This window comes from Mauremys mutica, chromosome 2 (assembly GCF_020497125.1).
Source record: "Mauremys mutica isolate MM-2020 ecotype Southern chromosome 2, ASM2049712v1, whole genome shotgun sequence".
Taxonomy (NCBI): Eukaryota; Metazoa; Chordata; order Testudines; family Geoemydidae; genus Mauremys; species Mauremys mutica.
Genome location: NC_059073.1, coordinates 186733473 through 186759463, shown reverse-complemented (window position 1 = coordinate 186759463; position 25991 = coordinate 186733473). Strand labels below are relative to the sequence as shown.

The following is a 25991-nucleotide window of genomic DNA, read 5'->3' as shown; positions in this document are numbered from 1 at the left end:
TGCTAATAACGATATTTCATATTGATCTATGCATAACAGGACATTGGTGTGTCTCAAAAAGATTGAAAAGGCAGTTTACATAAACACACAGCCTAAAACAAATTAAGAAACTTTCACACAACTAAGGTAGCTTCTGCAATAAAAATAAGGATACATTTGATTACGTTCTTCCAAGACCATGTTGACAATCAAAATAAATACAAAATATGTCCTTACACCAATTTTAAGGTCACGCTTAAGCAAAATCTAGAATATACTGCTTGTATATCTAACTGTAAAACAGCATTATTGGCTGATTAGGACAGCGTTGTTAAAATGGCTGCCACAGCCAGCATAGCCTGAGTTGCCCCATATCTGAAAATCTTTATTAAGTCATGTCCAAGACTATGTCAAATTTTATGCTTTTATCAGAAAACCCACAATTCTTTTTTTTTTTTTTTACAAATCTGACTTGAATATCATAGTTGAAGTGACTGTTCTAAGCTCACACAACAAATAGGCAGCAGACCCTCTTCTACAAACCAAATGCCTCATTTGGTAGGCCATGTTGCCTCTCACCAAAATCTCTTCCCCTCTCTCTGCCTTTGTTACCCCTTCTAATGAAATGTGGATAATCATTTTCACTTACATATCAATACTTCATTGGAAGATCTCAGTTTGATTTAAAAAAAAATGATGGGTAAGCATTATAAGCACTAAATAATCCCTAGAAAGTGAAGCAATTTGGTGTAAGAGGATCAGAGATTGGTGCATAGCCTCAGAAATAAAGGTTCTGGTTCCAGATTTGTCAAGATATTTAACACACCTGGGTGCAGGAGGACCATGTCGGCTTGACACCATTCCAAAGGATATGCTTCCATGCTGATGATGAGCGTTAAAAAAAATAATGACAGGTTTCAGAGTAGCAGCCATGTTAGTCTGTATCCGCAAAAAGAACAGGAGTACTTGTGGCACCTTAGAGACTAACAAATAATGTCAATTAAATTTGTGACTGTACTCCTTGGTGGGGGGAGGAGAGAATTATATGTCTCCTGCACTGTTTTACCCACATTCTGCATATATTTCATGTTATACCATTCTCAGATGATGACCCAGCATGTTTGTTTTAAGAACACTTTCTCAGCAGATTTGACAAAACATAAAGAAGGTGAGATTTCTAAAAATAGATACAGCACTCAACCCAAGGTTTAAGAATCTGAAGTGCCGTCCAAAATCTGAGAGGGACAAGGTGTGGAGCATGCTTTTAGAAGTCAAAAGAGCAACACTCAGACGCAGAAACTACAGAACTGAAACCATCCAAAAAGAAAAATCAACCTTGTGCATGTGGCATCTGACTCAGATGATGAAATTGAACATGTGCCAGTCCACACTGCTTTGAATTGTTATCAAGCAGAACCCATCATCATCATGGAAGCATATCCTCTGGAATGGTGGTTGAAGCCTGAAGGGACATATGAATCTTTAACCCATCTGGAATATAAATATCTTGCAACACCATACAACAGTTCCATGCAAATGCCTGTTCTCACTTTCAGATGACATTGTAAACAAGAAGCAGGCAGCATTATCTCCTGCAAATTGTAACCAGTCTTGCTTGTCTTAGTGATTGGCTGACCAAGAAATAGGACTGAGTGGACTTGTAGGCTCTAAAGTTTTACATTGTTTTATTTTTGAATGTAATTTTTTTTGTACATAATTCTACATTTATAAGTTCAAGTTTCACGATAAAGAGATTGCGCTATAGAACTTGGTGTGTTGACATTTTTGTGTGTTTGGTTTTTTACAGTGCAAATAATTGTAACAAAAATAAATATAAAGTAAGCACTATACACTTTGTATTCTGTGTTGTAACTGAAATTAATATATTAAGTGTAGTAAACATCCAAATCTATTTAAAGTAAATAGAATTATAGTGTTATTTAACAGCATGATTAATTACACGATTAATCAAGATTAATTTTTTTAATCGCGTCACAGCCCTATAGATTAGTCATCATATGAACCTACTATAATAGGTACATATCCATAGTAGGTGAATCAAATGACTTTCCATGTTAGGTAAAATTTCTGTTCACTAAAAGGGAGTGTACCATTTTCTGAAATACTTGTTTCCATATAGTTTATTTTTTGCTGAAAGAGGTTATGACCTAATACTTCCAGAGCAATAATAGTTACTCTGTGTCACAGTTTTAAGTGCTAAAGCGCCGTCTTATGAAGAGAAAGCGGACACAGCTAATATATAAAGCATGCTTCTCATGGCAAATCCTCTTTGTCACTTGTATAGAATTAAAGCCCATTTATTATTGCTATTGATCAACTGCTGATTTATGAAGCAGTTTAAACCTGGAAATCTCCCATATTATATATGATATATTGAATGAGTCACCAGTTGTTTGACAAAAAATGTTACAAATTACTGAAAGAAATTAGCTGAAAGCACATATTGAAAAAATATTTCTTATTTTATATCTGTGTAAGACAGAATTTCCTAATTTTGGAAGTCTATTAATAAGCATCACGATGTACATATTAATGTGAGTGATGAATGACCATTGTGCTTTCCATCCTGCTCCTATGTCAATATTTTTCCCAGCTATATATAAAATAAACATTTGAAACTATATCGAATTCCCATTTATTCTAGGTGTTACAACTCTAAGAACAGCTGAGAGCAAAGATTTCCAGAAGCAGGAACCTAACTTCATACTGAGGCATCTACATGCATGGCCTGATTTTCAAAAATGCTGAACACCCAACAGTTCTTCTGCAAGTTAATGAAAATGTACACCACACTTCACACCATACACCACTTAATCACCATTGAATGACCAAGTCCCAAAATCTCAATCCAGCAGCCCTTGATTAGGGCTAAATTATACCCCCTGTACAAAATATCCTTGGAGGGGAATGAAAAATTCCACTAGTTTCATCTTGAAGAGTTTCTGACAAATCACCGTGGGGGAGGTGAGATTCATTCTCCCTCATCTCCCATGGAACAAGCAAGGAGAATGCACTCACAAGATAGCTGGGAGTGCCAGTTACTCTCTGAGCCTAGAGAAATACCATGGGGCTGCCAGAAAATGAATGAATTATTTTCCAGGTATATGACTAGTAGGTCTTGTCCACATGCTCAGCATTTAACTGATTGCAATATTTGGGGTCGGAAAGGAATTTTCCCCCAGGTCAGAGACCCTGCTTTTGTTTTTTTGCCTTCCTCTGCAGCATGGGTCACAGGTCACTTGCAGGTTTAAATTAATGTAATTTGTAGGTTCTCTGTAACTTGAAGTCTTTTAATCATGATCTGAGGACTTCAGTAACTCAGCCAGAGGTTATGGATCTATTACAGGAGTGGGTGGGTGAGGTTGTGTGTCCTGCAATGTGCAGGAGGCCAGACACGACAATCATGATGGTCCCTTATGGCCTCAAAGTAGGAGTCCGAGTCTATGAGTCATAGAGGAAGAAAAGGAGAACTCCCCATTGTACCTCAGCTCCATTAGAGGTAAATGATATCAAAGAAAGTCTTGCCTGAGTAAGGATTGCAGGAATGTGTCCCCCTTAATACTGGTCCTGTGTGTGCCTATACAAGACCTAAAAGGAGATATGTTCCTCCCCCTGAGACACTTACATTCTAAATAGATAGGCACCATGAGCATGCACTGATGGACCCAAAGGATAGCCCCAGTTTAGCATGTTATTTGTATTATGTAATGGTGTGCTGACAGCTTTTATTGACAGTTTATAGCATTTGTGGGCCTCAGGGAAGAAGCGAATCTTCTGGAAATATTTGAATTGAAAGAGGGAAGATGCATTGTGGAAAGGGAAAGAATTCCAGACACGTGGAACAGCATGGACAAAGCCACAGGGACTAGAGTGAAAGAAAACAAAAAATGATGTAGTGTAGTGGGCCTCATTGGTGGAATGTAGTTGGTAAGGAAGGGGATGCAATTCCTTGACAGTGATGGAAAGAAGCTTCTCATTCCTTAAAGAAGATCTATGAAATTACAGAAATAGAATCTTTTTCAAACCCGAGCCTTTCCTATGAAATTCTCTGATATTTATCAGCTATGGGTACAATGTCACAGAGTTGCACATACACTATCTCTTACACAAATTAGACTGGTTTCTTAGCAATGACTACAAAAGGAAATAATGTTCAGTCTCAGTCAGCAGGAAGAGTGACCAGCCTGCATTATTCTAACCCAGCCCACCATGCAGGATATTCCTTGGTGCAGAGAAACTTGTGAACTCATTGACTGAACACTGGGCTTCCTGGTGTCTGACTTTGTTTCCTTTATGTAGCCTAGAATTCTGAGTAGGCTTTTGTTTTGCCCTTCATTTAATGTTGTGTGTGTGTGTGCTGAATGTATTTCCTTTTTGAGAATGAAATATTTATCATAGGACAGATTTATTCATTCATGAGTTAAGAAGGTAACAATTGTTTTTTCCCCCCATGTATCTTAGCTAATGCACTGTAAACTTTGACCAGGAGAGGTATCTCTCAAAGTGAAGGGTAGTTACTATAACCTTTGGATTTGCAAACCTCCTTGAATTTGGTTTCTCAACTGGATTCAGTGCATTTCAAGATTCACGGACTGTGAAGTAAATCTTCTGTTTCTGACCCTCCCTCTTCTACTTTTTCCTTCCTAGTGATTAATTTTAGCAATTCTTGATTTTTAAAAGAAAGAATTATGCAAAAGAAGTTTCAGCATTAAGAAAGAAAAATATCCCAATTCAGCCCAGGATGATCTATGAATGAATCAGTTATAAGAGAGAAAGGAAATGGGCTTTGGCTTTGAACCAACTGCCTGGAGTTGTCTAAAGAGTAATATCACTCTGTCATTTGTTACTGTAAAATCAATGAGTGAATTTCTTTAATAAAAACACTTCCAGCCAGGATGTCAGACTACAAATGAATAATATTGAAAAAGAAACCTCTTTTAGAGACAATACTAGTATTTTGTGTAAATGTTTGCATGGATACGCTACATGCAGTTTAGAAAATATAGACATATGCATATAATAGAAAAAATGTGCAGATATTTGTATTTCATAGGATCTCCCACTTGCCAGAATGTGGAACAAATCTTAATAGAAAGTACAATTCATGGAGACACCCCCTCGAACTCATGATTCCATAGCACCCCTGGGGCAAATTCATGGAAAAATAATGATAGGTAAGCATTTATTAATTACTACTTGTATTGCAGTAATGCCTACAGGCCCAAATCAAAGATCAGGGCCCCACTGTGGTAGGCATTACACAAGCGTATAAAAGAAAGATGGTCCATGCCTCAGAGAGACCACAATCTATTTACATGACAAAAGACATGGGTAGACACTACAGACCAATGGAGAGAGCACAAAGTAACCGTGAGAGAACACAATTATTATAAGCAGCAGTTGCCTAGCCATTGTCAAGTGTTTTGTGGGCATCCTGGCAGAGGTGAACATTAAGAAGAAATATAATGTGTGGCTATCTGTCTTTTAATGTGATTTAGCATATGGAAACATGGTGAGCCAGTACCATGTGACCAGCCACCTCTCAGTGGTCACAAACAAGTGCTCCACTGACCACTGGCATAGCAGCTTTCTTCTCCATGGGGCCACAGCTGAATAAAGAGAATTATATTAAGGAATCCTCTCTCTTCGTTAACCCTCTCCTGTGGATTTAACCATGAGAGAAAGCAATCTGCCTCAATAAGGACTCAGTATCAAAGGTAAGGCCCTCAGGATTTGGCCTACTCTTAATAGCTGTTGTAGCTCTTTGGGAACTAAGGACCTGATTCTGATCTCCCTTACACTGTTTTTACACTGGTATAACTCCATTGACTTTAGGAGCTTCCTATTTGCAGTGGTGTGAGAAAAGAATCCAGCCCTACAAAAGCATCATGAAGAAGGGGCTTTGCAGTGGTACAAGGCAGAGACAAAAAGTTTCTTTTTCAGCAGCTTCTCCAGAATGTCACTGGTGGCTGTTTTCCAGGAAAGAGAGTCTGAATGCATCCGACAAAGCCATATTATAAATCCTTAGTGGAACTGAATGACAAAGATGCAGCTTAGTCTAAAATCACTGGATACAGAATTAGATGTCTGTTCCACCACAAATACAACTGAAAACAAAGGAGAGAACGCCTCAAGGATTTTAATTATTAGTCTAATATAAGGTATTAAGATTTCTTACACATAAGTCATAGTTAATCAAGGATCTTTAATTCTACTGAAAAGATTGTTCCATGAAATTTGTGCAAAAATTACTGCACTTTATGCAGTTGTCTCCTTGATGGTAATACTCACAGTTTTCAAGCATTCATCTTTTCAGTTTGAACAATTTGAGAAGTTCAAATATTTCTTCATTCAGAGCCTCTCTCTCTTTTCCTGAAGAAAAACGGTTCCGTGACAAATCTTCTAACTTCCCTGGAAATATAGAGGTACAGAAATATTTTTCACATATAGATAAAACTACTTACACTGATAAATAAATATCAGGGCTGGGTTCTGCTCTCTGGTGCAAGCTTTTGCACAGAATTATGGCGGAGCAGTAATGATTCTATATGTAAGATTGCCAGACCTTTTCTATTTGGACCATTGTAACCGTACATGGACTCACCCCTGCAGCACCTCCTGCTGGTACCTTCTGGGAATTAGCTCTCCAGCCATCAGAGCACCCTCTGCAAGCTAGTGTCCTGCTTTTCCTGGCCCCTGTGTCCCTCCCAGACCAGGTCCCCTTGGCACGCTGGGGTGCTGCCCCCTGGCAGTACACCCCTCAGTCTCTGGGTCTCCCCTCGCCAGGGAACCCCCACCCACTATCCCCACTTCGCCTCAGTCTTAGCTACTGCCCAGTCTCAATCTAATCCCCGTTCACTGGGGCAGACTGCAGTATAAACCACTCATCACAGGCAAGGTTGGGTTTGGACCTGCTGCCTCTGTCTACCTCTTTGGGCTGCCCCCTGCAACCCCAATACCTATTCGGCCTTCCACTAGGCTGCAGCCTGGGGGTTTCCAGGCTGGAGCTCCTCAGGCCTTCGCCCAGCCCTGCTCCAGCTCAGGTACCTTAGTACGCTCCCAGCAGCCAGGTCCCTCCCTCTCAACAGGCTAGAGAGAGAGTCTCTTTGCTCCTGGCTCAAAGCCTTGTTACAAGAGCCAGCTGTGGTCTGTTTGGGGCATGGCTCCCAGCTGTGCCTACTTCCCCAATCAGCCTGGGAGCTGCTTGCCCCAGCCACAGCCCTCTGCTGGGCTGTTCTAAGCCCCTCAGGGCAAGAGCAGGTGACCACCCCACTACAACCATATTTTATACGTATATCAATATATCCTTCCTTTTAAACTACTTTTGTGGTCAGAAAGTGACTGTGCTCTGAGAGAGATTTGGGAAATTAACTATTTGCATCTGATGAGGATCTGCCCTTTCAAACATATCTTTTTTGTCCAGGCTTCCTATATAGTAACCAATAGACTCAAACTTTCTCATGGGATGCCTTAGCAAGTAAGCAAGACAGATGTACCGAAAAATGCTTGTTCAAAATATAAAATTAATAATTTCAAATCATCATATTTCCCAGTCTGAGCCCTATTTTTCATTGTGCTGCTATGTTGTTTTTCTCTCTGAGAACAATAAAAATATTTAAAAAAAAAGACAAAGTGGCATCATCTCAATCCTCTGTATATTAAAACCCATAAATACCTACTTAATGAATGACCAGTTGATGCCATTAATTTGTAAGCAAAACTCCCCATTAATTAAAACTGGGACATCAGCTTGAAAATTAATAGCATTTTCAGGCAATCAATTATGTTTTAGGAAATAGTAGAGAGTGCTGGATACTTCTCTGGATTGTGCATATTAGTATTATATTATATAATAGTATATTATTATTGCAGAGTCTTCATTACTAACAACAGCTCGTGAACATGACAATTCTTTAGATTGTAAACCCTGTAGGGCAGGGATTGTGTCTCTTCTGTTTTTTACAACATCTCTCACAGTGAGGCCTCAATCCTAATTGGGGCCTTTTGGATGATACCATAAAGCACATATTTAATAATAAAAAAGAATAGAGCTTTGTTTTCAGATTCCACACTGAAGACAGTTAGAAAAAAATCTCTTTATACTTGTAAATAGAATATCTGATATGGAAGTCATTGAGGAGTGAATATAGAACCCCCAAGACTCTTTTTTCCTCTTCATGACTTGAGGTTATTGTGTGAATTTCTTTACGGCCTTAGAATGTTTTGTATGACCACATTTCATCCTATGGATTATTAAGCAACTATTCAAGATATTCCTTAAAGTTCTGGATATTTATGATTCCATATGTCATTGGTCATTTCGAGTTGCATAATATTATTTGTTCCGTGATTCAGTAATCTTTTCTTTATAAACTACAATTTTTGCCAAAGAGTGTGTGGATAGGTGGATGTGGACCTTTATTTCAGCACCCTGCCTCAAATTCATTTCTCATAAACATTCATATTAACAAAATTTCACTTGCACAGATATTCATGAAAAGCAAATAATTAACACTGGTGAACAAAGCTTATTTGAAATTCTATTTAGAAGTAATTAAAATATGCATAAATAGTTTTTCCTCACTATTCATCCAGTTCTTCTCATAATATTATTTTCTTACCCTCATTTTTCAGACTATAACTATATCCAATATTTTACTGTAAGTAGTGCTAAAACTACTTACAGTATATGAAAATTCAAAAGCAAAGCTGATGGTCTCCTTTACATGGCAGTTCTCAGACTGATCTCTGTGAGGGCTTGAGTCAAAAAAATTCAGTTTACGATCCCAGTTCTGGAAAATGCCCAATCACATGTTCAAGTCCATCCCTATTCAGAAAAGCATTTATGAATGAGCTAAACTTTGTGCATTGACTTTAATGGGACATAAGTGCATGCTTAACATTAAGCACCTGCTTTTGTACCCTTCCTGAATAGGAACATTGTCTTCAGTGAGGGCCTAATCCCTAAAATTTGGTACCTAAATCCAAAAGTGGTGTGATTTTCAAAGAGGTGCTGAGTAGCTTCCATAGAAGTTAATTTTAAAAAGCAAAAATTAATAATATATTGAACAAAAATATTCCATTCCTTAAACAGGAAGCAATCTATGCGCCCCGTCCTGCAAGACGCCAAGCACCTTTCACTCCCATTGTCTTCAGTGAAAGTTGCTCAGTACCTTACACGATTGTACCATATAGGCCTGATCCAACAAAGCACTTGAGCAAAAGCTTAAGTTTAAACTTGTGAGTAGTCTAAAGAGAGTGGTTAAAGTTAAATCTGCCCTTAAGTGCTTTGTTGGATAGGAGTTGTAATTTTTAAGAGGTTTGGACATTTTTGGAATGTTTGCTGGGTTGGGGCAAACTAAATCATCTCATGTTTACAAAATGGAACATTTTAAACTAAAATGTTTTATAAAAACCCACTTACATTGAACAAGTGTCCACGCCAGACACATAGTTTTCACATTCATTTATATTAGCTATGAATGGATTAAAATAAGGACTGTTAATTGTTAAGGTTTTTCTAAGTGTCACTTTACTAACTTAGGTATTTCAATGTACATACAACTTAATAAATAAATTAAGACTCGTGTGTGCTTGTAAGAGGAGAAGTGTATATGTAGCATTATCCATACTGGGTTTGAACCACAAAAAGAGGTTTTAGGGTTTGGATCATGGCTACGTCAGATTAAAAAGAGTGGCGCCATATGACACTGCACAACAAATGGAAATCTACAGATAATATAATAGCATGATTTTGAAACTACTTCCTATGCAATGTGCCTATAATATAATGTACAGACTTTTAATGTGTATGGCTTTATAACTATTTTCCTATCAAGTTTCAAAGGTGAGCCCTAACTCTTCACTTGGCATCTGTGGATTTTATCCAGTATTGTTCTGTGGTTATCGTCAGGTATTTTCCCTTTCATTTCTTGCTCTATTCCAAGTAAACAGTTGAATACAGTTGTAAAATGGAGACCCCACTCAAAAAGCAGATCATTTTCTTTGTATCACTATTTGCATGGTATTGTTTTCTCTAAAAGTAAAATTTAACACCACAGCCACTAGGGGTTTCACAAGAATCAGTGATAGTTACTGGCACAGATGTTTTCATTTGTTACTAATGGAGTGTTTAACAAGGTTTTAAATGGACAAGATATTGTGCACTCTGTGACAGGACACAGCATGCTACAGTAAGATGAATAAGAGCATTCACTCTGGAGCTAATTCTTCTTACATTATCATTAACACAGTGCCTAAATATGGGCTTTTACAATTTTCTGTAATGTGCTTTACAAAATGCAGGGAAATTATTTAAAAATACCCCCAGCAAATAGCAATGGTTTTCCTTAAACCCACAAAATATAGTCACAAATTTATATCAAGAAATATTCATGTAGTATTTAACAAAAATAGATACTTACTGAATAATTCAGGCTCTCCATTGAAGCTTATCTTGCTAGAGGAATTTAAACATTAGACTAAGAGAGTGTGCCTCTGTGGTGGTATGGACCTACTGTGAGGATCTTATCCTTCTTTGCAGAAAAAAACCTACTCTGTACCAAACCTAAGACAATCTCACCAGCTCCAAGGAAGCCAAGTCTAAGTTAGAAGTAGCAATTGCGCCAACTTCCTCAACAAAGCATGGTCCATTTGCAAAAGCAGAGGTGTTGAATGCACTGAAGGAAATCTATGCCCTCACCCCCCATCTGCAAAACAAACCAATGCCCTATTTTGGATAGTAATAGCCAGTAAGAAATGGAATTCATAGTCCCCCAGCCAACCCAGTTTTGTGAACATCTAGATATGAAAGATAACCTCAACTTTTCTTTCTTAAAAAGGTACAATTTCCATTATCTGTCCTGGTAGAGGTAGTCTTGAAAAGACAAATATTGCTAATAAGGAAGGATAATATTGCAGTCCTGGCTTTGGACGAAGTTTAAGGAGACGTGAATTCCATTTCCAGACTTCCAGTATGATCATTGATTGTGTGCCTTATCTCCCTGTGCCTCTGGTACTTATTGGGGAATGAAGAGACAAGTATTTCTCTACCTCACAGGAGTGCCAGGAGGGTTACTTTCATTACCTTTTATGTAGTCCTCAAATGCTATTGTGATGGCATTATATGAGTTCCTAAACACACAGGATTGAAAAATCACTGTGATATTTCCTAAAGATCATGGGTTATTTCTAGCCTACACTACAACTGTGACGTAGTGGCCACTGGGGCATGTGAAACAGGCCCCTTAACTTTGGAGGGAATCAAACTCTGGTAGTATAGTTTGGGGGCCCAAATAGAAAACCTTGCCTAAATTTGAAATGTGAAGCTTGAAGCATCGCCCCCATAGAAAAAAGGTTTTACACATTTTTATGAAGAGCTTGACCCCAAGAGGGTTTTTTGGAGGAAGGAACGTGGTATTATGCAGCAGTAATTTTGAGAATTATGAATTCTTTTGTACATCATGTCAAATTACCTTCATGATTTTTTTGAAAAAAGTCAAAGTAATGATTCTCCTTTAACATGTGTATAATTAAACAGTGATTTCATGCTATATGATTTCATTATTGCAAATTTACTTTAAATATGTTTTCTGCTTCTTGTTTTGTTTCTATGTTTAATTTATGATCTGCTTACACAATGTAATTTCTAGAAAAATGGCTTTTTTCAATATGGTTTACAGCTATAAAACATGGGCAAAGGGTGTTTTTATTTTATCCAGATACAATTTTACAAGACAAATTATGGACTAATGAAAATGGTTAACATCCTAATGTGTTTCATTATAGCAGACTGTGAAAATAACTGGGACCTCCATCTTGAGATGTTTGGACAAATGATACAACTAATTTTTTCCCTTTGACCACACCAGCTATGTCACTGAATATCTGTGTTGATCAGTAATATGAGCTTCTGCCAAAGTTCATGAGAAATCATGCTGTTCCTCAGGCTAGAAATAAACAGCAAAGTCTGAACAGACATGGCACTTGAATACACAGTAAACTGTGATAGTAAAATAAAAGGGGGCGGAGGGATATAGTGGAAGTCACTTTGAAACCAGGAGCCTTGGCTAGATGGTTCATCGCTGCTCATGAGCATTCAGCTATCACAAATTCCATGAAGGTAATGTATAATACGATAGACTCATATGTTTCACAAAGAAAACACAAGACGCCTGCACCATGTCACCTGCAACATGATGAAGGAGATTTAAGTAAGGTTGTTCATATCATCACCAGCTCCATGACAAACCCATTTCATTTGAATGCTGACTTGATAGCACTCACCAACATTGCTGCTAGCATTGCTTCACCCATAGAGGTTACTAGCAAGCTTCTTACTGGGAATGATACAGGAATCAAACCAATAAAACAGCTTGTGGAAAACAGATTAAATTCCAATACACTGTATTCTTTGAAGCACCAAACAAGTTCAGCATCAAGACATTTGTCTCTATAAGCAAGAAGATCAAGTTAGTAGTGATAAGACAGTGATTATCTGGTGCAGACCCCAGAAGTTTAGCCATCTTGTGGTAGCTGCACAAACAAGAGAGACTGACCTGAAGGAAATTTTCACACATGAACTTTCCACAGTTCCATGTGCTCTAGCACACATTCGGATGGTACCCTGAACAAAACTGCAAAAAATGAGCTATTGTGCTAATTTGAAAAAGAAACCCAGTCACTGAATCAACTGCCAGCATCCAGCATGCCCACAGGTTGGCTAGTGAATGGCACAGCTGTTATGTGAATGGTCACATACAAGGAGGGGCAGCTATTTTTTCAGAACTTTTTGAACTGCACTTGGAAAAGCGTGCCAGCCTCTACAGGGTTCTGAGAGCTGCAAAAGAGTAGATATCTTTGATCAATATGATGTCAAAGATTCAATTAAAGTTTTTGAGTGTAAATGAAGGCAATCCTCACAAAGCAATGAAATCAGAATCCAAAACACCCATCCCAGTGCAGCAGAGTACCTTCACTGGAAGTCCCAAGAAGAAATCACACCCGGTCATTCTTTTGTCATAATCATAGTGTGATTTGGCAGAAAATTTACTTGGCTCACTTCAGAAAATGATTATTGCAGGTGAATCAAGGATGCTTATATGACCACTTCAGATGGAGTTGTAGACCAAGAAGATCTATTGTCATCACACAAAGAAGCATATACTTGGCATCTGCTTCATGTTGCACATGCTTCACAAGACTACTCTCATGTAGTGTCGTGGTCTCCAGACACTGATATCGCAGTTCTCTGTGTACATTTTATTCACAAGTTGGAAACAAGAGCTTTGGTTTCATACTGGTATGAAAGATCAAAAAAGATTCATACCAACCCACACCATAACAGCTGGAGTTGGCCAATAATTACACAAAAAGCATGGAAGTTTGTCAGAAAGAATCCACACAAATGTAGAAGACTTGCCAATTTTGGTGGTATGGTGGATATGCCTCCTTCACAGTTGAAATAAGTAGAACTTCTGATAACCCTCCTCAACGGCTAACTCAGCAGACGTAAATGGTGTGTGATATATGCTTTTTCTGTCACAAGTAGCCCTGGAATGAGGCCCTCCCCCAAATTTATGACAGTCTTCTGCAACATACCCAGCATGAAAATTATCAGACCCCTTTCTGAAACCAAACCATGGAGGCTCATCCTGACATGCCTTGCCTAACTGGAAATGGCTGGCATCACAACAAAGATGGACATATTTCTCCAACACTAATGAGACAGACATTTGCCTCTGAAGCACTCCTGGAACTCAGTACCTGGGGAGTAAAAAAACCAAGTGTGAGTACAGCTACAGTTATTCAAGACAGAGCATGGCATGCACACAGGCTTGCTATGTACTGATGGTGAGGACTGTTACAATCCTCAAAGTTGCCAGTATGGATCCAAATCAGACTGAGAAAACAGATTGTTAAGACACAGACAAGTAGTATATGGCAATTATACTGAAAATAGCTAGACACACATATATACCGTCATATTGTTCTTCACTGAGAGGGAGTCCATTGGCTATTAGGGTCTTGCTACCATCATGGTGTGCGGTAGTATATTTGCTTCTATTATAATGAATATGTTATTTAAAACTTTGGGGTGAATGAATAAACTGTGTGTTTCTCAGTACAAAGCCCAAGGCCAACATTCTCTAAGTAATAGAACCTTGTTAATAATTTGTATCAAAGTAACTGTTTGTATGAGTAGAATTTGTTTTTGTCTTTTAAAATAAATCAGTGTCAATTTGTGTGAAAGAAAGCTTTTGAATGACGAATTTGTTTTTGACTTTTAAAATAAATTGTTTAAATCCCATTGTATTGGTTACTTTTCCTTTCAAACATGTCTTGACAACTTAAGTACATTTTTGTGGCTTTTTCACTTGTGCAAAGGTTGTTTTGACATGAATACAAATACTTTGCATTGGCATATCTTGCTACCAGTTTACAACACCCCATCCACCCTAGATAAGTATGTAAAGGACACTTCTATCATAGTACTGTAGTTATTATTCTCTGTATGGGGGTGTGCTACATCACCAAAAATTTCCAGCCTGGGCCCACAGACTAGTAGTTTCTTTACTGGTTTTCTACTTCCATTTATATTGCACAAGTGGCATCTTTTACAAAACTCTGATTCGGGGCATACATTTCCAATGCTGCACAATATTTGACGGTTTAGTCCAGATGTTCTGATTCAAATTTAAAGGGTGTGTATATCCTTGTTTTGAAAGAGCTGTGATGTACTAACACAATTACATGTGGCAAATTGTATAGAAGCATCCAAGGAAAATGATGGGTTGCAGCCCTTGATGCCCCTTAATAGCTGTGAGGAAAAACAAAGCACCTTTAAAAAAAATACAGAATTATGTATCCTATATGAGTTTGAACTAGTGGGTAAAAGAAGACAAGAAACATTGAGAAGTATTCGAAGATGGTTTCCAATGCTGCATGATATTCCAAGATACTCCCTCTCTGTGCATTAAGTGGGATTTAGGAGCACAAACTGTAATGACTCAAAGGAATTTGTGCTTCTAAATCCATTAGGTGCTGTTGAAAAATCCTCCTTAAACACATGCAACTTGATCAATGGCTTATGTTTCAAATGCCAATCAATTGATATTTCAAGAAAGTAGGCACATACTGGTTAGCTTGGGGGAAAAAAGAACAATATTGCAAAAGTTGAATTATTGTATAGTTAATTATAGGTTCAGTTTCTTGCTATGATTGTACAAGCAATTTAGTTCTCTTTCTCAATTTCTTGTGCTTTCTGTTATTCTAATATTCTTTGCGAGAATCTGAGCTGTAGGAAGATAAATATTAGTGGTTAAGTATCACAGCATCTTAACTGGGGAAAATAAATGCTACAGATTTGTAGTTAGACAATATCCAGCAATAGAAAAGCTATATATTTCACAAAAGAAACTAGTGAGTGCCAATAAAAATCCATGGGTTCATCTAAAAGCCTGTCACAGTTATTCAGTGTTGCCAACTCTCATAATTTTATTTGGAGTCTTATATTTGGTGTTTTTCTTAAAGCCCCAGCTGTTGAAATTATGAGATTGCATGAGAATCTCAGCTTTAATTAAAAAAGGAAATAAGTTTCTAGTCCTCATAATTGCAGAGAAAAGCTTGAAAACATGCAGTCTCAGAAACAAGACAGCAAATGTTTATTTTCAAATCTCCTGATTTTTAAGCCAATGTCATGATTTTATGGGACTAATTCATGATTTTTTAACCCTTAGCAACACTGGCATTGCACATCTAGAATTATAAATGGAAGCTCATTTAAATTACATTGCACCTTTGCAAAACTTGAAGTTGCACATGAGAAATAAAACAAATACCCACCAAGTGTGTACAGATGGGTGTAACTTTGCCAGATAATTAAAGCACACACCTGTCTCTCAATACTTGGATAATATGGGCCAGACTGTGACTCGCCTTTGCAGTCAGCCACAACTGCTGTCTCTCCTTCATGTATCAATTACGGTGCACACATCTCTCCAAAGTGGGTAGTGAAGGTCACAACCAGTTACCTGGCCCTAAGGCCCTGAACCAGCAAAGTACTTATATACATGCTTAGGCATAGGAGTAGTCCCTTTGATGTCAATGGGACTACTCACACACTCAAATATGTTCTTAAATACTTTCCTAGATTGGGGCCTAACATTTATCCCCTTCGCAGTCCTCCTCCAGTTCTGTGCCTCCTGAAGGATACAATTTGATCCTATGTGTGTTCCACCAATTAATAGGGTTTCCAAAAGTTAAAGAGAGAATCTCACTTACATGAGAACATAGCCTAATGGGAAAAATGAATGAACTAAAAATAAACCTCATCCACAACACTTAAATACACAAATACTTCCTGATTCTAGTTGCAGATTAAAATACAAATCCAGTGTACATTATTTCTACTTGCATAAACACAAACACGTTGGAACTTGAACATTTGTTTCAAGCTGCATCCTTTAAGCATGCTGAAAAATAGGTTGACAAAGTTCTCTGAGAGAGATGGTTTGGTATAAATGTGAACAAAATTTCATTAAGGGACAAAAAACAGCCCTCACTTTTGTGGCTGCAAAGGGCTCCAGAGCAGTGAAAGTGATGCAGCTCCCCTATATAAGGGGAGGTGGGGAAACACTGTAGCTGAGGGGTTTGGTAAAAGACGTGTGCGCCAAGGACCAGTGCAGTGTTTATCTCCATAGAAGCCCCCTGAGCACTAAGACACAAGGAAGCAGGAGGGGGCCTGGCAAGGAGAGGATAAGAGAGAGGTGGGGCTGGTTATTGGAGAGCTTGGGAGGAGTAAATAATAGTCTAATGCAGGGGTTGGCAACCTCTGGCATGCGGCTCGCCAGGGTAAGCACCTTGGCGGGCTGGACCAGTTTGTTTGCCTGCCGCATCAACAGGTTCGGCCGATCGCGGCTCCCACTGGCCACGGTTTGCCATCCCAGGCCAATGGGGGTGGCGGGAAGCCGTGGCCAGCACATCTCTCACCCGTGCCGCTTCCCACCGCCCCCATTGGCCTGGGACAGCGAACCACGGCCAGTGGGAGCCGCGGTCGGCCGAACCTGCCGATGCGGCAGGTAAACAAACTGGCCTGGCCTGCCAGAGAGCTGCGTGCCAGAGGTTGCCAACCCCTGGTCTAATAGATATATAGGTTAGTCTTTATCACATTTCTTTGGGATATTATCTTGTGTTTAGTTAACCTACCAGAGAGATATGAAGAGCTGGTCGCCAATGTGGAAATAGATTTCTGGTTTAGGTACTGAATGGGATGTAGATGAGTTAGAGAGTGTCTCTCAAGAACGGTCTTGTTTGAGGCATTTTTGAGGATTCACCACAATTACTCAGTGCCTGTGTGGTAACTAAGGTCCTTTGATAAACAATTAAGATGTAAAAGAGCATTGAAAATCGTAATAATTATCTCTCTCTAGAAAATACACTTCAAATCCTTGTTAATCCCTATGAGCTCATGAATCCAGGCTCCCCAATGTTAGTGCTATTATACTGGCATTAGTGTGTTACATTAAGAAATCCCAGTTCTCAACTCCAAGGGATTAATATTAGCTACAAAAGATGCATAAATACCCAGAGATAAATTAGAATGATTTAAATGGTTGGAGGAGGGGAAACAAAAGATCTTTCAACTTAAAGGAAGTCTGAGGTGCAATGAAGCTTATACATGAACAAAGTGATTTTAAAAAGCCAGTTAGGACTCAGTGTTTTGCAGAGATGGTAGAGAGCAAAGCTTCCTTACTTGCAAGATGCAGTTGTGGTTTCTTTTAAAAAGAGTTTATTCTATTGGCTGTTCCACTCTGGCAGCTTAACATGGGCAACTGCAAATAGTTAAGTGACCTGGATTATGAATAAGTTACAAACACATGGAAGACAATTGCAGTGGCTGTGAGGGAAATTAGAGAATGTATCATTTTAGTCAAACCTGACATGACTTCTAACTAAATCCTTACAATGAAATGGCAGGATAATTCCCCCCCCACCCCCTCAACTGTTCATGAGAGGATTTTAAATCCCAGCAGGCATGTAAAAAATATCCAGTTCCTAGGAGTTTTCCTCTTTAGCATCGTGGAATAGTTTCCTAGGATTGCGTCAGGATGCAAACAGCAACTCCTATTTATATCCATGAGAGTTGCATGGCTAAATCTTTGCAAAAAGAACCTTTCATTGGTAATTAAACACAACTACCTAAAAATATGCCATTGTTTGCCTTCCCCCCTCATTTTAATCTCCACAATTGTGCAATGTATTTCAACTATGCCGTGCACCCAGGAGTACTTCTTGATTTAACATTGTGGACCATATGTTTCCCTAGGTCTGTGCATTCAACTTCCACACACATCAACTCATCTGTGGGAGAAGCATGTATGGAAATAGGTCAGCATATGGTCCTTAATGTGTCCAGCATAGTCACAGGGCTTAATCCAACCCTTTATGAAGTTACTGCAAAATTGATTAGGCCCTATGCATTTGCTAGACACATTAAGGACCATATGGTGCCCTGTGTTTTACATGCTGACATGGTCAGGGATGCTAATGACAGTGTTCATTTTACTGCATACCACCAATATAGCCACTGGTGAAACATCTACTTCTCTCATTTATGTGCTAAGAGGACAAGTCCCATTTAGGACTAAGAAATGTAGCTAGATTCAAACTGTTTTTTTTTTCATTAACAGTCTCAAAAGGACTGTATCCAAAGCCCATTGAACTCTTGAATGGCTTTTGGATCAGGTCCCAAATGTAATTTCACAACACGAAGACCCCAGAATGAACATGTTTCCCAACATAATGTAATTTCCTAGTATAGATAAAGCCAGTGTGAGGGAGCATGCCAGAATCTGGCCCTCCTGGTTCTTAAGCCATTATGTGATGTCATAGAGGAATAGAACTAAGACTGCTTCAGGAAACATAACTTTCATTTTCTGCATTAGTTGGTTCAGCATTTCAAAATTGATGTCTGTTTAATTAACATGTGCACATATTGCAGGAGCAGCCTGGAAAACTATACATGTATCTACAATCTATTTATTTATTCATTCCATTTTTTCCAATAAAAAAGTTCTAATTTTCTAGCATGTGAATGAGATAACGTGTCTCTGAGCCATCACTCAATCACGGCACTAACTATATCTAATCCATTGCTTTCAAAATGATTTGGGATGCTTTGGATATGAAAGGTGTTTTAAAACATGTATGCACTATTCTGGCAATTCTTTTAATAAGAACCTGTTCTAGGCTTTACAGAACACACAGAACCCACACATCCCTGTTTTAACCACCAGGGGGCACACTTTATGGTGACAATGTATTGAGAAATCTGATATCAGACTGAAGTGTGCTATACTGTATGATGCTTATTTGTTATGATGGCACAGAAAGTAAACTAAAGAACTAGTAAGTGGGCTATTACTTACAGTGTCATTTGGAGGAAAATGAAAATGTCAGCTATATGTATCTGTAACACGGCGGCTACTCTGAAAGCTATATGTATGTATCACCACAGGAAAAAAACTTGTCCAAGCAATGCAGAATAGACAACTCACTAATAATGAGATCTGAAGGAAGCCTTTTAATACCAAGCAAATGATTCACCTACTAGCATTTGTCTTATGCTTAAGAGAATGCATTATCAGAGATTGTGTTTACAGACACATGCATTCCAATGTCATTATCCTTCTTCACTAAGGAAATAAAGAATGTGCTACTTTTACATTTCCTTAGAGTTGCAGACCATTCCTCTCCCTTCCAGTCTCCTCTTCTTTTGTCTTTTTTTTCTTGTCCTGCACCTTACATTAAAAGTACCAACAGCTGCAGAGTCTCAGTATATTCCCGAGAAACTTGAGCCACAAAGTTTGAGGGTACTTCCATCCATGGTTTTAGTTCAAGCCTTGCTCTAATTCAACCATGTCTTTTTTTATATTACAAATGATGTGTTCACACAATTTTGGGTTTATTATGCATCTTTCCAATTCAATATGACCAGAATCATTCAAATATTATCTTTCTAATTCAACTATACAATACTTATTTTGGCTGGTGCCATCAACAAATGCTTAATCATTAAAGACATGGGCTAACTCTTCTTAGATGTTTTGATGTTAGATGTTAGAAAAGAGCTCTCCAGACCCACAAGTTCAAATCCCAATAGGTTGACTCAGCTCTTCATCTTTCTGAATTAGAAGTACTGAGTTCCATGCGGTTTACTGAGGGCCAAAATGCTCCTTTGCCAAGCTCCACTGAATACACTGCATATACTACTTCAGTGTTCCCAGCTCACTCTCCAGCTCAGTGCAAGGGGGAAGAACCATGACCTTGCATTGTCCTTGCCCCATCTGTTGATGTGACTGCAAATGTGACTTGACCTGGTATGTGCCATGCAACAGATGGGGTGAACAAAAGTTCATTTGGACCTGCCTCTGCACACCCATGCAAGGGCCTGTCTCAACTGGCTCTCTGTTGCAGTATTTACAATGATACCTAAAAAGTGTAGGTCTTAGATATTGTGCATGGATGTTGAGGATCTCATGTCTGTTTTCACAACACTGAGCTTTTCCTTGGCTCAAAATGTACCATAAACCACTGTTGTGCAGTGTGCTAGGTATTGGTCACATTCTGCCTCTATCCAAGGGACCAGATAGCATTTAATTACACTATGTCTATGTAGACCTCAATCTTGAAGTCCTTTCTCAGGGAGAAGTTTATTGATTTAATTATGGGTGGGAGAGGCAGTTGCCTGAATAAGGACTGACTCCTGAGACTTTGGTTTTAGACCTATGAGCTGAAAATGGTGTTGGAATAGTAGAGACAAAATGCTATTGCTAAGTTACCCATTCTGCCCTTGCCCGCATGACATTAGATTGAAATCATGACTTTTTTTTATCTTTTCTGGCTTAATGTACATTGTTACAAAACTCACCAACTTGAAACATCCCCTCAGAGCTAGACCCAGCATTGTGGCATGCTGCCTCAGCGTCGAGGAAAAGCACTTGTCTACTCCAGCTGTAGAGGCAACTTGCTGCAGTGGTTAAGTCATTAAAAAAAGCCATCCCTTCACTTGTCTCACATTTGTCCCAAACAAAGAAAACACAAAGTCTCTGGCCCAGTCTCAATCTGGGCCCAGCTCCTCCTCCTCAAGGGGGTCTGTCTTCTCTCCTCTGATTCAAGCACTGTTATGTGCACCTCTGGGCTCAGCTTTTCCCTTCCCAGCCTCCTCTTAATCTCTTCACTCACCCTTTTTTGGCCTCTTTGGGTTGCTCCCTGATCTTTCCTGAGCAGCCACTCTCTTGCCTACCTCAGTGGAGTCTTCCACAGGCCTTTGCCTGCCTTGTGTTCTCCTCTAGCTCCTCATAGCCTGCTGCTTTCCTCTCCAGTCAGCCTTCCACTGCTGGGCTTCCTTCCTGATTAGACCAACCCCCAGCAGAAGTAAAAGAGTGTGGAGCTAACCAAACAGGGCTGACTGGCCCAAGACCTCCTGCCCCTTAAGAGGACTGCCCTGGTACACACATATTTTCTACTTTCACATCTACCAGTGCTACGCTGCACCTCTCATTGGGTCGCTTGACACTGGGACCTCAGGATATTAATACATAAGTCTTTACAGCGTATGTTAGCTTAGGCTGTAGCAGGTTCATCCATCTCTTATCTGTGACCCAGCCCCCACTAGCAGGAGATAGAGCACCACACTGAGTGGGTTAAACTAGCAATACATAAATGTAGTAATTCAAAAGCGCGATAATTATTAATATCCAGAATCAGAACACTCGCAACAGTGCAGGAAATCTCTAAAATAAATGGACTGAGGTCTGGTAACAGAGTTCAGAAAATGGCAAGTAATTTTTTTTTTGCATATTGCAGTTCTTCATATTTCCCTCAACCATTACTTGTACAGAAGCTTCAGGCTTCCTGCAGACATCACCCTTGACTTGACAATCATTAAAAAAATTAAAAGCATCTCTTTTATTGATGGCCCTCATCTTTTACTATATCAATATAATGCATTGCTTTGACACTTGATCCTTACAGACAACTGCCCATTATTACACTGATTAAATGGGAGTGAATTATTAATAGCTTTTAATGGGATGGGCATCCAAAAAAACCCACAGACTCTGTAATTGTGTTCTGAAAGACTGTGTAAATGTTATTGCGTGTGATGGAACAAGAATTATAGAGCATAACAATGGATAGGTTCCACAAGACTAGTAATACTTGAGGCAATTATTTTGTGTGGACATATTGGGTTAAATTCTCTGCAGATGTAAATGGGTGCAATGCTATTGCACCCGTATACAGAATTTTTTTCCCCTGTATACAGAAGATTTAGCCCATATCTTTTTTTAAAAAACACTAAAAAGCCTTCTTTATCCATGTTATATCTTTTCTTTGTTTCTTATAAATGGTTAGTTTGCAGGTTAGTGAACTAATTGTTATATATCTTCTTTGTTTTGTTACTTGTTATACACAGAGATCCTAATTAAAAAGAGAACATTTGTCCACAGATACCCACACAGTTACCGCAGTTATTTCCTATCTTAATTATGTGGGCATACTTTTTATCTAAAACACTACTGAGCAGCAACTATTCACACTTGTTCACTTTTTAATGATGACCAGTGTACACTGTTCAGTGCAAAAAAAGCTGTTTATATTACAACCACATAATGCATTTGTATAGCACCTTTTATTTTAGCATCACAAGGTACTTTACAATATGAATACGAATGTATCTAGATATTAAAAGAAGGGGCATAAAGTTCAAAATAAAAAAACAGATAGAGCACCTCAAAATCAAGGAGAAATTAAAGTATATGACTGGAACAAAACTAAACAGATTATTGATTATGACTTCAGCAAATGACCAGTAACACACAGAAACATGATCGGTTAGAGATATTTCATCACAACCATTATGTTTCTGAAAGGTAAGTAATAACATCTGGAAGCCAATGCATAATTTAATGGTGAGCAGCAGTGTTTTCTGTTAGCTGCATTCTAGATGAAAGTTAGTCACGAACAACTGCATATGAAGGGTTATAATGATCAAGCCAGAAACAAAACAAAATAATGTTTCAAAGTTGCTATGAAGTTAATTAGTAATTATTACTTTTTTTCTAGAAGTTTCCATAATGTGCTGGGTGCCAACCAAACAATCTCTGTTCCCAAGGAGTTCAGAATCTAAAGGCAGACAAGTCAAGAGAAAGCCAGTAGGGGGAAGTTCCATGCATTTTTCACGAAGCAAGTTCCTCAGCTTAATGATATTTAGTAGGAAGTTTAATTCATGTTCTATATAGTTGATAGATTTATAATGAACCCATCACTCTAATACAGGGGTCGGCAACCTCTTGCCAGCATAAGAACCCTGGTTGGCTGGGCCAGTTTGTTTACCTGCCGCGTCGGCCGGTTCAGCTGATCGTGGCTCCCACTGGCCGCGGTTCGCCGTCCCAGGCCAATGAGGGTGGCAGAAAGCGGCATAGGTGAGGGATGTGCTGGCCATGGCTTCCTGCCGCCCCCCATTGGCCTGCTTACCGTGGCGAGCCGAGTGCCAAAGATTGCCGACCCCTTCTCTAATAGCTAGCTGCCCTAAACAAAATTTAATATGTTGGTAACAGAGCCACAAAGCAAGTTCCCTGACAGCTTCTTTAGAGTTTTCTCAGGTTCCTTTACACTTCACATAATACATCTGTCTCTGTCAAGTATTCTTCAATTTTCCATCAGTCAGAAACCCCAGATGGTCTATACCCACTACATGCAAATAAAGGGATTAACTGATACATAGACTTCAAAGACAGAAGGGATCATTATGATAATCTAATCTGACATCCTGCATAACAGAGGCCATAAACTTGAGTTGAACTAGAGTGCATCATTTAGAAAGACAGACATTAAACCAAGTGGTAACTGCTCTGTGGTGTTGGGTGAGGCTGAAAGCTCTTAATTTAGAAACAAGATTCCACAGTCTTAACAGTAACTCTGTTACTATGATTGTGGTTTAATGTTATGAGAGAGATACTAATAGGTATGGCTCCATCAGGGAGGAAAAGGAAGCCTCCTCTTGATTCACTTTTGGTTTTGGGTTCCCCAGTTCAAAGCTATTTTGAATTTTCCTAGCTGCACTTGGAAACAAACTGTCAATTAATGGTGCTTTGACTACCCTGAAATGTATTTCAGGTACCTTAGCAAGAGCTGTAGGCTATGATTCTACAATATATACTATTAGAACTGCCTAAAGGGCCAACATAGAGATATTATTACTTAATTATCCACACTTTTCTCTCAGGGATCCAGCATTAGTTATATAAAAGACTTGATGGATCATTGCCCAGAACACAAATAGCAATTCCTATATTTCTGTCTCTCACTCTTTTTTTTTAAAATGCCCTATTATGGAGGGGGGAATCACAACTGAGAATACAGTAACTGATCTACACATTATTTTATTTGCTTTCTAATTTTGGACCCAATCATAGAAGGTGCAGAGCAGCACCTGCAAGATACAGAGTTATGGATATAATGCACACCTCTCAACTTGCCAGTGACCCAATGTGTGAATAGGGTCACAAATATTTGGGTCACAAATATTATTCAAACAAGAATTTTAAAGTGTCATAGGAGTCATTCTTTTAGTGTAAATAACTTGTTCTAGAACCTCAGTTTTATGATTTTTTATTTTTGATGCAAATATCTGTGGCAGAGCTCTGACCTGGCCCCTGTGAGTCCTGCCCTTCTAGGCGGTTTATGCTAGCCTCAGTGGCTCACTGTGACCCTCCACGTAGCCCTTCTTTCTCTAGGGCCAGGGTTACAGTCTACTTCATCATAGGCCAGCAAGGAGGTTGGTGAGAGAACTCCCACAGTCTCTGTTGTCCCTGGGGGCTTATTTCAGAACAGTTTAGCCTCCTGTTCTGACAGGGGCCTGACTTCCCCTCCCAGGAGCTGTTCCTGTAGTGGTGAGTACAAACCTCACAAAATCTGATCTTTACTGACTTTCAAGCTCCACTAAGATTAATAAATTATCTTCAGTTTCAATTTCTGATGATACAATTTGATATCTTCAAAGAGAACACTTGGAATAATTTTCTGTTATAACCTCTCAGACACCTTCTCTATGTTATACACAATCTTCTTCCCAAACCATAATTCTCAGGTGGTTATTTAATTTTCCTATTAGACAAAGCATTGCAACTAACAGTAAATACATTTATCTCTAGCATTACAAACATAGGACCTGTTCCCCTAAAAGTGAATGAGAGCTTCTCTACTGACTTCAATCGGCTTTGAACAGGTCCTCAATGCTGCAGACACTTGAAGTCAGTGTTAAAGTTAAGAACATGCAGGAAACTTCGCAGGATTGGGAGCTCAGGTTCTGTGATGAATATCCTCTTCCCTGTTTGAAGTCAACAGGAACTGATGATGCCGAGTGACCTGCGGAAGGCACACAGCACATTACTTAGAGACTAGCATTCCTTTTACACCCAGAATTCTCCCTGATTTAAAAGGGCATTTTGGCTGCTCAGAGACTTCAAGATCAAACCTCTTTTTTTGCTTAAACAGTTGAGCTCCAGGAATAAAAGTGCATGAAGACAACAGGAGCAGATACAAGGACACAGTAATGTTACTGAGCCTTATAGAAAGCTGCACAGATTGTGATGACTGGGATCTGAGCTTGTGAGGTGATTGGCCCCTCCATCGCCCACTGATGTCATAATTATGACCTGATCCTCATTTACACCATGAGCACTTTACGCCAGTCTGTAAATTTCATTCACATCCACTTTAATGCCCCTGAGAATTCAGGCTTATATATTTAAGTGGCAGTTACATGGTCAGCCCTGGGCCTTTCTGAGGGAGTGGCATCCCCAAAGGAGACTGGCAGAACACAAAACAGGCCAAGAGGTTGAAAAACTATTGTTTTTATGAACAGGCTACAAAATAAACTTTGTAATTTCAGTCAAAACAAATCAGATAAGTTGGGCAACATACTG

The 25991-nt window shown here is 39.0% G+C and overlaps 1 long non-coding RNA gene across 1 annotated transcript in view; it reads right to left on the bottom strand.

Annotated features, from left to right (window-relative positions):
• Positions 1–25991, bottom strand: part of LOC123364451 — a 76980-nt gene that overhangs the window by 49324 nt on the left and 1665 nt on the right. Inside the window, exons 2-3 of the long non-coding RNA XR_006577110.1 lie at positions 25273–25431; positions 6292–6411 (exon numbers count right to left, since the gene is read on the bottom strand). This is a non-coding gene — a long non-coding RNA (uncharacterized LOC123364451). The remainder of the gene's footprint in view (positions 1–6291; positions 6412–25272; positions 25432–25991) is intronic.